This window comes from Corvus moneduloides, chromosome 1 (genome assembly GCF_009650955.1).
Source record: "Corvus moneduloides isolate bCorMon1 chromosome 1, bCorMon1.pri, whole genome shotgun sequence".
NCBI lineage: Eukaryota > Metazoa > Chordata > Aves > Passeriformes > Corvidae > Corvus > Corvus moneduloides.
Genome location: NC_045476.1, coordinates 30,447,798 through 30,463,356, shown reverse-complemented (window position 1 = coordinate 30,463,356; position 15,559 = coordinate 30,447,798).

Below are 15,559 nucleotides of genomic sequence, written 5' to 3'. Positions count from 1 at the left end.
GTAGCATGAGGAAAGCCTCATGGATGGTTAGTATGAAATGGGTTACAGTCCATCACTGTGATTACCTTGGAGCTTCCCTCTGACCTCCACAGCAGTGTGGTACCCTGTCCTTCCCCCACCAGACTGAGGAATTTAAGTCAATCTGGTTTCCTTCTGAAGTAGCACATGCCTGGGGCTGAACCCAGACCTCCAGTTGCTGATATATGCGCATGCACGCTTTGCTTCTGTTATGCTCTAATCAGATTGGCAACATCTCCTCAATTAGAAGTGATCAGCAGCAGCAGGCATGGGTAAGGAGGCTACATCTAGATGGCAGTGTTACTTCAGGAGAACATTCGAAGTGATCCCAGTTCTGCATGGACTGAGCCTGATTGACCTTGCTTAGCAGGAGGAGAACACGCCAAGAACTTATCTTGTACAACCCGTTAGTAAGCTTCAAGGTTTCTTGAACCTTAGAACAGTCATTTTATGTCTTCACAAACCTGTTCCACCTGTCTGCAGCTTGTCAATATTTATCCTGTGGCTTATTAAATTCCCAGGCCTCATAAAAGGCATTGATTTGTTTTGCTTAACCATTTCTCTGACTGTTTGTCTCCCAGTGTAAATCACTATGTGATATTAAATTACACCGGAGTTCAAACCCTAGGCTCACAGTGCTGCATTCATTATATATATATGTATATGTAGTATTTTCATGCTAATATCTTAATAGGCCTCTAAAGTCTGTGAACCAGTGTAAGTATTCCTTATTCTGAGAGCATATGAATCCCTGCCAAATATTGTCTGCCTTCTGCTTTATGTTTTTAAAGAGCAAGTCTCATATTAGCATCTGGAAAAGCCCCTGTGGTCACAGCTGTGCCATGCCATTGCTATTCTGCTCAAGCACTGCAGAGCCCTTTGAAGTATTTCAGTAATGTCCTATGTTATTCTAAACTTCTGCAAGCTTGATGTGTACCTAGATTCAGATATGCGGATCTGCCTTTGGGTTTTGAGCCCAGGATATGCCCGCTCATGCTTTTAGGATGTGTGTGTTGGCTTTGTTTTTGGTCCCATATTTCACCTTAAGCCAAAGCCATGCAGTCTTTGTTGTCTGGCTGTTGTTGTTCCACACCTATCTACTCCATGTCTTCCTTCAGGTGATGAGACGAGACAAGCCAATCTTCACACCAAACCATGAAATTCTGTTTTTGCAGTGCCTAGCCTTAGCATGAAATACCCAAAAAAGGTCAAATGAAGATACGTGTCTGGCAGAGTAAAAGTTATGAGAACAGGGGCGGCTGTTCAGATTTGCAAAGATCAGGTAGGGCAGGTTCAGAGACTCTGTGTGTGTGTGCTGTGAGGTGCATACATAATACAAGGTTGTCCTTGGCTGCAGCAAGTGTTTAATTGCTGTGTTGTGCTTCCCTAGAAGAGCTGCTCTTTGTAAAGGATTTTAAAACCAGCAGTCCCTGCTGTGCTGTCCCTTCTTGTCTGTGCTGTCAGGAGTTCCCCTCAAACTTGTTATAACTCACATTTTGTGACTTTTCAGGTCTAAATTCTACCACCTGCCCGATCCCTCACCCCCACAGCTTCTTCTGCCCAAACAGGATTGTTCTGATCAATCATTATTTACTGACTTTCATTCTTTTTTGTTGGTTGTTTTCACTTCCTTCTGGAAAATGGACTTCGGGTGCTTTTATCTCAGTAGAAAGTTTATCCATACCTACTCTACTGCTAGTATTTCAAAACCAGAAATCTTGCTCAGTTGCCTTTCTGAAAAGTCAAACCCTCAGTAAACTACTTTCATGAATGTCAGTTTTATGTAACCAGTGTTAACTACAAAAATACCTAAAGATATTTATGGAGATACAGCAAAAGCCTGTATTTCACTTAGCTCTTTGGCATTCTCTGAAACAACAAAGTTATTTATCAGATGCTGTATCTTTAGAAATATATATGAATGTGTGTGGTTTACTATGTCCTATGTCAAATTATAATATGTATTGATGTGTATATTATCTCTGAGTGAAGATAAAACTCTGTTAATCAGCAGTGTTTTTCTTTTCAAATCTTGCTAAGATCAGGAAATTAAGAGTGACTCCAATGTAAATAGCACTAAGAGTCAGCAGAGCTGTGTTCCCATGGGCCTCATTAGCTTCTTTAGCATGAGGACACAACCCTTTCCTCCTGATCCTTAAAGATAAAAATGTCATACCCCCAATATGACAACAAAAGAGTTGGGGGTTTTTCATGACTCTTTCTTCTTCCATTGACCCTATGAAGATTATGAAAATAAAACCTGCAAATGGAAACTCATATAATGAAAAGAATAACTAATATTCAGCAAATTCAATTTTTTTAAAGCACTTTTAAAGCAGAGTTCGAAATTTTATTTTAAGGTTTCTTTTCCTTTTCAAAGCATCTATTCTGAAATTATTTTGAATACACCCAGGAAGGCTTCCCCAATCTTTTAGAGTTTATTTTCCACATTGGTACTGCAGTTTGCTAGGAGCACCTGCCAACAATCAGTATAAAGGGCCCTAACTTTCTGAAAACAAACTAAAAGAAATGAAAGCAGAAATGGGAAATGGACCCTGAGTTCACCACAAGTACCACTATTATCCTGTGTCCAAAGCTGGAAAATATGGATTGTTTGTTTCACATAGTTTTGAATAAAAATAAGTATTTTACTGGCTATAATAATAGAACACAGTCATAGAAGCCTTTTTTAAACATGTCTTTTTCAGCATTCAGTCACAAGCTTTAGGTAAACCAGGAACTATCTCCATCTATGGGTTTCCTGTGACATGGGCGTTTGCCTTTGGGAGTTACTGCAGTGGATCTCCAGGCTGTACACACGATTCCATGTTCCCTGTGTAGCCCCAGGCACTCAGAAAACTCAGTCCATTGTGAGACCTACAGACAAAATTGTGAAATTCCCCAGGCGAAGGTGTATGTTTTTTATATATGTATACACGCTGACATGTTTCTTGTTATATATATGTACATACATGTATATGGCACATAGCACTGCTGCAGTGTGAATTATATATATATATTTAATTTTCATATATAGTTTAATGTATTAATATACTGATTACATGAATTGTTTTGTTGCTTTATTACTATACAAATATTTCTATAGTGTGTGTGTTTTTAGATATAGCAAAGCAGTGCTAATTGCTTCCACAACTGAGAGTGTCTAGGCTGAGCTTCTGTCAAAGGTTAATACATTGTGAGTTGGGAAGATGGGGAGGTGCTAATGTGGGGTTTGGGGTTTTTTTCTTTCTTCGCTTCAGCGGATGGCTGAGCAGTGCTGATTCGTGCTGCTGGATACAGTTATTAAACTTCTAAAGATCAACTCTTCAGTCAAACTAGATTTCTGTGTTTTCATCCCTGTAGCAAGAGTGAGATACCAATTCTCAATATGAAAAAAAATCAAGAGAGTATGGTCTGATAAAGAAGCCCAATTGGATTTTAATGATAAAATGAAAAAATTGTCCAAGTCTTCCAGATTAATGCAACAGATACCTTTTCATCTGCCTCAGCAGATAACACAAAAAATAACATTGATTTCTACATCGGGCTTTAAGTTTGTCCTGTTGGCAGACCATACCCCTGCTTTCATTGCTGCTGGAACAGACCTAGCTGCTGCTTCTCTTGTGTGTTAGGTAACAGGTACCAAGGAAAAGGTTGACAGAGTCACCTCTATCTCCAGGGCAATATCATTTGAACCAATTCAGCAGTCACCCTCTGTTTATACCCCACAGGAATGATCTTCAAGCGGTCTTGAGTGCTCACCCGCTTGCCTCTTGAGAGGACTGCTGCCCTTCTCCCAGTGCCTGTAATTACACGACCAGAAAAACACTTCTCATGTTTCAGCATATCCTAAAAAGTGAGCAGGAGGTTGAAGGGGAAGTGTGATATTCAGAACACTGGCTCAAATGAGAGCATGTGAGCAGAAACAAACCCAGCCATAGCTAACACAGCTCAGCTCCGCATTAGCTGCCTGTGGATGGTGTTGGGAAAACAAATCCTTACTCTGCCCAGAGGCTGGAAAGGATTTCTAACTCTTTTACTATTGTATTGTGGATGTTCACTTTGATTTGCGCCCCCGTTGAGCAATTTACCTCTGCTAATGACCTAATGAGATGAAAAGGATTTGTCTGAGCATGATTCATGATGCTGGATCAGGGACTCTGGTTCAGTACCACCAGCTGTGTGTACATCTTTCTGGGTGTTGCCAACAGAGGATCTGTCTCTGGAGACATTGGCAGACAAGTCCTGTAGTAATTTCTGTGACTACAAATCCTATGTTAGCCTACAGGACTGTAAGCATCCAAAGTCTGCAGATTTTCTTTCCTTCTGAAATGCAAATAAAGGCCAACCTGGCTGTCTCTGTCCTCTCTTTGATATCAGGGACTTTTTACTATTCTCACATTGGGCAAGGGAGCAGTTCACCAATTAAAATGTTTTAGTGCCTTCCTTTAGTCCAGTAGAAGACACCCCATTCTAAGTGTCCTGCTCCAAGTGTACAGGCTGTTCTAGGTTTGCCTTCCTTTGAGAGGTCTTTTACAGTGTGTTTGTTTGACAGCACATTGTGTGTGATTTGCAGTTTCCTCAGCCCTATTCATTCATCTTGTTTATAGCCCGTTTATTAAGGGTCATTTACCAAACAAATAGAAATTAATTTAGACTTGTTAAACTGTAGAGAACTGCCAGGATGAGACTATTACCTGAACTCTGAAGAAAGAAAAAGTCATCAGCAATGCATATTTGAAGGTCTTAACAATCCCAGGAACAGCTCCTTTTTTATGTACAGAACAGTGATTTTTTTGTATCCAGTGGCCCAGTCCTACCAGAGCAACTGGCATATGTTCTGTCCCATCCTTCTAATGGAATTAAATTTATGGGTAACACCTCTCCCAGCATGCTCCACTGTCCCTGAGTTTTGTGTGCATCTAGAAGCACAGACTTTCCTCAAGTCCAGCTCACTCCTGTGTGGGTTTCTCTGGAAGGGCAGCAGTTGTGTGATTGGCTGCACATCATTTTCTATTTATCATCAAAATGAAGAATACAAGCACAGCTTAAGCTTTATTCTTGTTATCTCATGAGACTGAAATTCTTGTGAGAAGCACCATGTTGACAGCATCTGAGGTGCTTTCTCAGCCATGTATGTGCTACGAGACCACTTTGATAGCAGAATAACAAGCTGAAGATGACCTCCTTGATAGACAGTCTCAGCAGACAGAAGTCCCAGCCCCTTTCTGCTGTACTGCACCTTTGGACAACTCCCCTGCTGAAGATGTACAGCTCAAGGTGTCTACCTACACTGAGGTAGAAATGGATTGCGGTTAGTCTCCACTAAATTCTTCCAGAGAGCTATTTTGTTTTGAGAAACACATCTGTTGGAAAGACATTCTAAAATTCTATATGGGAACAGCCTGGTTTTGCAGGAATCTGAAAGCTGATTCACCACTCGAGTTGCACAAGGAGCTCTGAGGGAATTTTGTAAGGCCCTGAGCAATATAAATCTGTGCTGATTCAGGATAAACCTTTTCTTGATGAACAAGCATAGAATCATAGAATGACCTGGGTTGGGAGGGACCTCAGAGATCACCTGGTTCCAACCACTCTGCCATGGGCAGGGATACCTTTCACTAGACCAGGTTGTTCAACTCTGAGTCATTGACCATGACCCTCTGAATGTGACTGTTCAACCACTTTCTTCTCCTCTAACAGTCCACTCCTCAAATCCATCTCTCTCCAGTGTGGAGAGAAAGGATGCTGAGGGTTACCATGTCAAAGACATTACAGAAATCCAGATTAATGACATCTGTAGCTCTTCCCTTGTCCGCTGATGTAGTTACTCCATCACAGAAGGCCACTGGGTTGGTCACGCAGGCCTTGTTCTTACTGAAGCCATGATGGCTGTCTTGAATCATGCTGCCATTTTTCATGTACTTCAGTATAGCTTCTAGGAAGATCTGTTCCATGATCTTCCCAGGCACAGAGGTGAGACTGACAGGTCAGTGGTTCCCAGGGGCCTCCTTTCTACACTTTTTTAAGATGGGTACGATGTTTCCCCTTTTCCAGTCACCTGGGACTTCACCTGACTGCCAGGACTTTTCAAATACCACAGAGAGTGGTTTGGCAACTACATCAGCCAATTCCCTCAGGACTCTGGGATGCATCTTGTCAGGTCCTATAGGCTTATGTACATTCCGGTTCCTCAGCTGGTCATTAACCTTGTCTTTACTTAAAATGGGATGCACTTTGCTCCCCCAGTCCCTATCCTTCTGTCCATCCACTCGAGAGGTATGGGAAAAGAGGTTGCCATTGAAGACTGAGGCAAAAAAATTGTTGAGTACCTCAGCCTTCTCCTCATCTGTTGTTACCAATTTCCCAGCGTTGTTTATCTGGGAGATACATAATATAGGGAGAAGAAATTCGAGCTCTGAGAAATGTTAGATAACACCCTAGTTGATCTATTTGTTTCTCCTAAATGTTGTTGAGAGCTTTCTTAGTGTTTAACAGCAGTCTTGAAAATTTGGAATATTAAAGGTAGCTTCATCAGGATATGATGATATATGTGATTAAAGTATAGATAGTATCTGTCACAATATTTGGAAATGTATGGGTACCTCTAGTTGCTAAATGACATATGATAAGCTATGTCATTAAGCCATCAGATTTGAGTAACAGGCATGTTTAAAAAAAAAGTTCAATAACAATTTTTTTCTATCAGTTTTTTAATGTAAGCACTCAACCTCCTTATAAATGTTTTTTTTTAAAACATCTTGCACCTTATACCAGTAATTCAAGGAAAGAGGTACCACTACTAAATTAGGTGTTATTGGATGCAGACACCTGAAAATGTCTCTTTGTTCAGTTTTAGGAAATGTAGAAGGAAACTCATCTATTCATGATGCTGTGTATACTTGATCTAATCTGGCTTGTAGGAAAAGGGAGAGAAATATTTTAGGCATTCATGAGTCAAACATTTCTTTGCCTGGAAAAACCAGATGAGGTGTCCATGTAAACAGAGCAGCTTTCTTCCTCAGCAAAAACCTGCAGAGCAAGCCAGCATATCCTTCTTCACGTCTGGGTATACTGGTGGTTGATAGTGTTTTTCTTGTTTCTGTAACACTCGGAAATAGGTATCTCTCCGTGAAACACCTGACAGGCATCTACCCCTTATTTACTTGAAAAAAATAAATTATGTCCTTGAATAAGAATTTTTTTTAAAATTAATCATGTTCCATAGCAGAGAAAAATGTCCTGAATCTCTCATTCCTTTTCACCAGTTAATCCACAGAATTACGGAGAGACTCATCAGGCATGAAAGTGTGAAGGGCAACATAAGTGTCAGACAGTAAGAGGGCAGATAAAACTAATGAAAATAAAAAAGGAGAAGGCTTCTGGTGGGGCAGAAATGAACCTGGAAAGGCAAGTGAGATTAATTTATTTGTGGCCTGGAATTTCTTTTTATGCTTTTCCTGCTTTTCTCCTTTCCTGTACATCTCCTAGGAAGTGAACCTTTTCCTGTGCCAAAGTATTTGCACCCTTTTTGACCGAGCATCAGATTAACACACTACTGTTACCCACCCTCATTTACTCTTCAGCAAATCACCACTGCTTATCAAAACACTCTTTTGTGTGTGCATTTCCTGCTTGTTTCTTCTTCAGCTTTGTAACTGTTATAAGGTTTCTCAATCAGTATTCATGACACAGATTTCAAATGGTGTAAGAAAAATAAGGGAGATGGATATGGAAAGCTAGCAGTATTTTACAATAGAAGAAGACTTAGATTCATAGTATCTTGCCTTGAGTAATGGAATTGCTTTTTTATTTTCTCGGAAGAAAAGCAATTGGAAGAGTAATTATTTATTATGATTTGTTTATTAATAAACAGTAATAAAATAAGTGCATGTTTATGCTATAATGATGAGGCAGCTGATACTTCACCCTTGGAGTATTTATTTTTGCTACTTTTTTTTCCTCTTCTGTCCTGGGACTTGTGATCCAAATAAGTCCAAACAGGATTTTCAGCTTTGCGATCCCTGGCAGCCTCTGTAAAACAAAAGCTGCTTGTGCTGGGAGGCGGCTCCATCCAGATGGACAGAGGTTCCCGTTATGGGAGTTCATCCAGCGGGTGGGATTTTTATTTTATTTTTAAGTAATATTGCATTGTTGATAGGGACACAACAGTGGCTTCATTCCAAACATTCTACTGGAGGAAGCATTTCTGATGGGGATAAAAGGTTAATGTCTTCCCTCCCTCTTGTCAGTACATTGTTGACTCTTCTTTCATTGTGGTGGATGGTAACAAAAACCAAAAGCATAACTTCTAGTGATCTGCTCCCCAATATGCCATGTTTAAGTGTTATTTGAGTCCAAGGACTGAGTAAAAAGAGCCATTCAAGTCTGTTGTAATCATGTCAAGACACAGGATTTCTGTCTTAAAGGGAGTGGGACATGGTTGCTGACTGATTTGTTTGTGCTTTGTAGAAGGGGGAGAATATAGTTGGAAGTTATGGAACAAACTAAATGTTTTGGATTTTTTTTAAGCTATGACTAAGAAACTTAAACATAGAGGATGGCTCATTACAGCTGGTGTTTAAGTCATCAAAAGAGTCAGAGGCAGTGTGAGGAAAGAATATTAATTGTGAAGAACAGTGAGGGTTACTATTTAATTTGGTCCATTTCAGTGTAACCGTAGGAGACATTGCTGCTCCCAATTACAGAAGAAAGGGCAGATCTCTGCTGCTGCAAAGGGAAAACTCATCATCATTTTAGTTACACTCATTGTACCACACTCAACTGCCCATTTTCCCTCTAATGGCAGGTCTAAAACAGGTTAATCTCAGAATTCTGCAGTGCCCTTTTGTAATAATGCCACCAAACCCGCATGTGTAACCCTCACATGCCACTTGCAACTGGGGGAGAAGGCTCTGCTTCATGTTGAAATGAGCCTTCTCAAAAAGGCATTGTGAGGAACTTGTTCAGAGGAGGCTGGGAAAAGTATCATCATTGGACAGACCATGGAATTGAAGCACAGTATGGCTGCATAATTTGCCACCCAGTGTAGTAGATGAGGCTGGTAACAGAGCTAAAAGTATAATTCATCCTAGACCAGAGCCTTGTTGCAAAAGAATCAGATCTGGTTCCCATTTGTTAGGAAGCACAGGATAAATATTTGGGGTGAAACAGGTCAGATTTCCATAAAATTTTGCTTGAGGTAAAATTTGAACAATGTGATTTGTGGTTTACTTTACCTTTTTTCCTTTCTTTATTTTTTTTGTTATTCATCCATGTGGCAACTTTAGAAGGTGTAGCAAGCATTGCTATGACAGGTTTAATAACAGGAAATTCTCCTGTTACATTTCTTTACATTCTGTATCAAAGTATACACTCCTTTCATTTGTTTTTTGAAATGTTTTTGCTCAAATTCAGTCAACATCTACCTGGATGGCCATGGCCAGCTGTGTTCCAGATGCTGATTATGCCTCATTAAGTGATGTGGCATTCCTGCTGCAGGTCTCATAGGGCAGCATGGCAGGCACAGGTGTTGCTCTTGTGGGAAATGGAATTCTAGATTTGCTAGAGATTAAGTTTAAAAAAAAAAAAAAAAGGCTGTTATCAAATCTGTGTCATTGTCCCGCACACCACAGTGCCTCCTGCCCAGTGGGTCATGGCAAGGAGGCTGTTTTTCAGTCATGTAGGGCCTGTGTGGTAGTTTTTCATCGGCAGAGAAGCAGCAGGAGTACGTGCAGAAGAGGAGCAGGAGCACGAGAGAAGGGGCCTATGAATTCAGCCAGGACAGGTAGACATTGGAAAGCCTGTACATTGCTCTGCTCTCTGGAGCTCAAGGGTGGGCAGAGAGCTGGAAGGCTGGTAAATGATAGTGGAGGAAGAGGAGGATGTTTATATTTCTTGGTTATTCAAGCCAGGGAATGCCTTTTAATTTGTATAAGGTGAAAACTGATGCTGATCCTGTTTGGGTCTTTGAGGTGTTGCTGAAACATGTAAGAAGCTCATGTGCAAGGCAGAGGCTTCAGAGGAGGACTGGTCCAGCCTTGAGGCACCCAACCGCTGTTTCTGAGCCCTGGGGGAGAACAACTGAGCTCCAGCAAACACGGGAGATAAATGTAGCTGATAAATAACAAATTGTCTTCATCCACAAAGGCTCGCTCTGTTCACATTGTTTATCGGTTGTTAGTCAGATATGCACGAACATGCCATTCACACCTCAGAGAGCGTGCACCAATAAACGTGGGACCACTTTTAATGGCATACCTAGAGGCACAAGGTGTGAGGTGCAGAGTATAATTTAGTAGAGTGTGGCTCCAGATGTTTTCATGAAGTATGACAAAAGAAATACGTGCCTTATAATAACCTTAATTTTCAGATAGAAAATGAGAGAAATGGGTACATTTGCTAGCATGCACCAACAAGACTACTGTTGTCTTTCTGCCCTGAGAAATAAATTTTTATTGTCCCTCTCCACCCTCCCTCAGGTGACTAGTTTGATCTTGCTTGCAATTTTAAGTTTGCTTCCAAGTTCTCAGACAGTCTCCTCTAGCTCATGCGTTAATAATTACACCTCCTCTTTAACTATATTTTTCATGTTGAGGAGTTGCAAAGCATTTCACAGCCCTGTGCCAATATCTGCTCTTTCACCAGGGAGACTGCAGGGTAACTTAAACCCGTGGAAGATCAAGTGAATGGAGGAGTTGGCTCTGCATGTAAAGAGGTCTCTTCACCTATAGCCAAAAGGGAGAGAGAGCATGGTGGGTGCTGTGCTCTGCCAAGTCAGCTTCCAGTCTCTGTTGGCAGAAGGAAGACAAAGGCTGTTTCTAATGGAAAGTGTTTAAATGCTGAGGACTGGGAGGACAAAAGCAGGAAAATGTGCCAGGACAGCTGCGTTAATACCTTTGTCTTGACAAAGGTATTGTACAGTTCTTCATTATAGCTGGCATTATTGTAATTTTATGTTATCAGTGTTTATCCCTCACAGATGTAAAAAACTGAAGAGTCAGGCTTATTTTTGGGATTGGACCTTTTGCCCTACTGATTTTGAACCTTAGGGATTCTATTTTCTCCCTCCCATTTTTTTTTTCTCTGTGTAGCTATGAGGCTAGAAACTGTTCCTTATAATTTCAATTTATGGCTGAATTTCTCACATAATCACTTGCTTCCTGGAGCTGAGGTTTTAAGAAAAACATTGTAAGTCCATGCACTCCTAAAAAACAACAACAACAACAAAGGCTGCAAAAAAAGACAATATTCTCATATGCAAAAGACTGGATTCCTTGTGGCTTTATTTCAAGAAGATTAGCACTGACATCAGTCCTGCCTTGGGGTAAGGTAAAGATGTCCCACTTCCACCTTCAGGGCTGGGGACATAAATGCTTTCCATGCTACTTTCATCTTCTGTGCAACAAGGCTTCTCTTACTTTCATTCTAGGACTGTTTGCCCATTAAGAGAGAGATTGTCTTATGACCCTGACACCTCCCAGCATCAGTGGAGTTGTTCCAGTGGATGTGATGAGAAGCTCCACATCTTTAATTAATGCAAACTGTATTTGTGACAAAGAAAGCTGATGTTTTCTCAGCTTTGACCTTTCTGTAGGAAAGAAATTACTCGATTTTCTCCACACTTTTCACTCTATGTTTTAATAACACAATCTGGGAAAGGAATTAGCACTAAGCAGTTAGTGCTGCTACATCTAGCAAAGCATTGCTCAGTTTCTCATTTTGGTGGTGATTAAGTTCACTTAACCAAGGCAGGCCTTGGGGCTATGAAGTATCTGAGAGGTTATCATGAGGCTATGCAGGTGGAACATTCAGGGTAGGGAGAGTGCATGTAACCAAGTAATGCAAGGATAAAGATGATCCAAGTATATAAATAGTTAAAATAATTAGAAATCTGAGAAGGCTGGATGCCATATTCCCTAATTAAAATCTCAGTTAGCCAGCAGACCTGGTCAGAGATAGGGTCCTGGTGTGCACTTCTTCACTATGCTCTGACTTTATTGGGAGTTAATTCTCTGTGGTCACTGTTCAAGCTCTAGATTTCTCCCAAGTGCCATAAAGCTTTGTTTATTTAATATAAATAAAAAAGTAAATTAATCCATTCTATTTGGATAAAAAGACAATCAAGATGCTAAAAATCCAGATTCTAATCAAGCTCAGGCCTGTGTGGTTTTTACTGGCATATTTCCTCCAGGAGCTTAATACCACACCCAGCACTAGACTTTTGTAAAGGACAAGAGAAGTCCCCTTTGCCCAGTTCCCACACACTCCACAGGCAGCATCCAGCCTTTTGATGGAGCAGGGTGGCTTCCATACCTGTGCACGAGATGCAAAGAGTGTAATCATTTGCTTGCAGGCTCGCTTGTGGGAATCAAACCAGTCCACATCAGAAAGGAAAAGCCTGGACACATAACAGAAAAATGATCCCAGGTAATAACAAGGCTGTACAATGTCTTGGCAGTGGGGGAAGGGTTCTTGTGTAACTCCATGCTCTGGAGTGGAAAGGTAAATATGTTTTATGGTGTTACATAATAGCTTAAGATGATTTGGGGCTGTACAGATTTGTCGTGCACCTGCCGATTGACAGCCCTGTCCCCAGGACAGTATTGCAAAACCTGCTTCAGACTGTACTACTCCTATTTTAAATACAGAAAAGCGAATCCTTATCCCAGTGAGCTCAGTCATATTATGAATTTCAGGTGGATCAGGACTCCTTTCCTTGCAGCTTTTTCTGAATATCCAGTAAGCAGTGCACCTCATCAGTGTGTGAAGAGCTGAAGGGTTTCTCTACAGCATTATTACAGCTTCTCTACCTTCATCTTACAGGTTTACATTACTACAACTGCCACACTGATACAAAGAACATGTCTTTGTAACACCCCTATCTACTGGACACTTTTATCATCACAATGAATTTAAGGAAAATAGAAAGATTCATGACTTGCTTAAAATCCAGAATGAACCCATCACAAAGTAGGCACCCTGTGAGTCTTGAGTCTCAGGCAGAATTGTAACCACTGACTCTTCTTCTGCAAGATCAGCCAACAAAGGATAAGTATTAGGAAAGACTTCCAAATGTAGAAATCATTAAATTAGAAAAGCAGTATCTCCTTTGTGGGAAAGGTAAAGTGTAGTTCCAGAAAGTCACCCTCTCCAAATAAATGCTGGGTTTTTGAGAAGTGCTTTGTGATCCTTAAGAGCTCCTCTTAGTAATCCTTCAGATAACTTGTGTTCTTTGATTGACCTGTCACATCAAGGGTTTTGCTTCTCTGAGGCATATTCTGAATCTGGTTCTTCTTAAGTTACAGATACCATGTAGATGAATCCTGGAGAACATAATGAAGCTTTTCAACACTAAACAAAACCAAACTTGTAGTTAAGGAGAGAGAGAGGGTTGTGCAGCATCTTCTCTGCATTTTGGCAGGTGTGGACCCTGCTGCTGTACCTGAATGCAGGTATTATCATTCAGTGTATGTGGAGGCTTAATGTTGCCTTAACATGGTCCCAACATACCTATTCCATATAAGATCTCCCTGATAGAGCATGAGTTTGTAACAGGTGAAGTGCAACACGGAGCTCAACTAAGCTGTGGAAGCCCTGAGCCTGAAGCAAAGCAAATACTTTAGTGGAAATCAGAAAAGGATTTGGTGTTTGCATGGATAATGACACAACTCATCATTTTACTCCTTATTTATAGAAAAGGCATAAAGCTCTCATTCTCATGGCATGAAGCAACTGCCAGCACTTTGAGATCAAAAAGGAACTGGTTTTGGGTTTTTTAAATGTGTGTGTTCTCACAAGAATATGAAAAGAGATTTTTTTTTGTCTTTTACCCAAATGGCAGTACCCTCTTTGTGCCAGGGGCCTATATTAGAAGGAAGACCCTCTCCAGCTTTGCAGTTTTCTGTGGTTTCTGTTACTTACTCTGAGTGGCAAAGGAAGTTACATGCCCCATTACTGAAAAGTCTGGTAAAGATCTTGGGGATTTTCATGTCCTCATATAATTGTTCAGTCTGGGAGACAGGTCCCTTCAGCCTCTGTCTTTTCTTTCATCTTATTGTCTGCACTGTTACTCATCCTGAACATTTAGTGGCCATTCACAAGCTGGCAGTGCTTCACCTGTGACTCACACCTCAGTCACTTGTCCAGAAATGAAGCTGTCCCAGGGGCTGTGGAAAGGGCAGACAACTCCGGGAGGATGAGTAAACACCCTCCACTGAACTTTCTCCCTTGTGACTGGTGTGATGTGTACTTAAGGTCTAGCTTTAGGGAAGTCACTCCAGTGACAAAAAACAGCTCATCGAAGTGCCTATGAATCAAAGCTGCTGAGGTCTGTGTTGTTTTATGTAACTTGAGTCTGAGCCCACAGAAATTTGCCAGTTTAACCTGAGATGATTTGCAGTCCTCCTTTGCGTGCTGCAATGGCGCTGAGACCTGACTGCAGTGATTGTCGTGTTGCAGAGTGCCACCGGCTCTCATGACTTGTAGGCAAATCCCTGTGCAGCCCAATGCAGCGAGACAGAGCAGGGAAACACTGCTGTCACTAAAATCCAGAGAGAGGTTTCGTGAAAGTATTCTGAGGAGTTTTATCACTTTAGAGTTGCTGAGGTCTGGCAAGGCATCTTTCTTTAAAATGAGTAGGGCCTCAACTCATTCATCATGGCATACATTGTGGCAGTTTCCTGCCCTGAGAATTTGAGCAATCATGTTTTCTATGTCTGTTCTTCTAAATACCTGCAAATGCTGTCTGGCTACAGGGTTAACCAACATCGTTTTTACACTGTAGCAACTAGAAAGTGCTGTCATAGAAATATGATTTCCTTTCAAGTTTGTATCTCCTTGTTTTCCTAATTGGAAAAAAAACCTGCATGCCCATGCTTGCTTTTTGAGTATGGGGAATGTTTGGCAGAATTTGAATGGAAATGTAGGGGCAAAGGTCAAGGTTATAGAAACTATTTAACTTAGTGCATTACTAAAGGGAAACAAGTGAAAATAATTATTAGACATAGCGAAGATAAGCAATTCTCAATAGATATACAGAGAATTAAAAGTGGGTCTCAATAATTTAGGGTTCTTCAGTCCAAAGTGAATTATTAAAGGTAAGAGCCTGGGCATAGTACGAGACTGGTACTCTTAGGAGTAGATGCTCTCACAGATTAATAATTGATTAAAGACTGAAAATTTCTCCACTTGGTTCTTTCCTTCACTGGAGAATTCTTCTGGGATATTGAACAGGCACTTAGATACATCAGATCCTCAAGGGGATTTAAATGTCTCTGTCTGAATGCAGCCCAAATACAAAGCAACAGGCAAGCCTCTCTCCGAAGAATTTAGGGTCTGCTTGCTTAGCACCTTATGTAGCACTATAGCAGTTCATAAATGAGACAGAGAGGGGTCTGGGTTAATAATGCTGAAATCTCTGAACAGACTTAATGTGTTTACAGGCAGAAAGTAATTTGGAACAAAGCTCAGCAACCAGCTTCTTGCCTAAAAAATGAGGCAGGACCTCTCTTTCCTTTGATTTGTATAATTGTCTAATAGT